This window comes from Belonocnema kinseyi, chromosome 3 (genome assembly GCF_010883055.1).
Source record: "Belonocnema kinseyi isolate 2016_QV_RU_SX_M_011 chromosome 3, B_treatae_v1, whole genome shotgun sequence".
NCBI lineage: Eukaryota > Metazoa > Arthropoda > Insecta > Hymenoptera > Cynipidae > Belonocnema > Belonocnema kinseyi.
Genome location: NC_046659.1, coordinates 122,624,917 through 122,625,507, shown reverse-complemented (window position 1 = coordinate 122,625,507; position 591 = coordinate 122,624,917).

Here is a 591-nt window from a genome sequence, read left to right as displayed (position 1 = left end):
AAAAATCTCTATCCCATCCACACACTACTCCTTTCCCCTGCCGAGTGAGTCACGCCTACCCCGAAAGGGAAATGGCTTAATGGTGTAATAATAATAACTAACCTGTTCTAGAACCGGTTACAGATTGTTCTGTAACTTTTACAAAGCTGTTCAACAATATCAAATTTCAAAATCTAAAAACTTTAAATTTGAAATTCCTATAAACCTAGAAGCGTGCAATCGGCGTATGTACTTTATTAAAAGTCTGCAAAATTTAAATTGTACCGATTAGAGAAATATTGAAATTAAATGAAGTAAATTTAGGCGACCTTAACATAAATTTCCTCATAGAGACTAATTTAACTATGAGGACGTTTGTCGAGTTGCTATATAATGTTGCCCGTATTGTGCTTATTTGTAACTGATAATATCTTCGAATATATTTTTAAAATTAATATATTATTTGCAACATTAACAGAATTTACTTATTTTATTTATGTACAAAGTGATTTGCCTTGCTCTAACTAATAAAAACGAATCCAGAATAATGTCTAACTCTTTAAAGTGAATAATGATCAAAATATCGAAAAAGCGAATTTTAAGTCACCCATG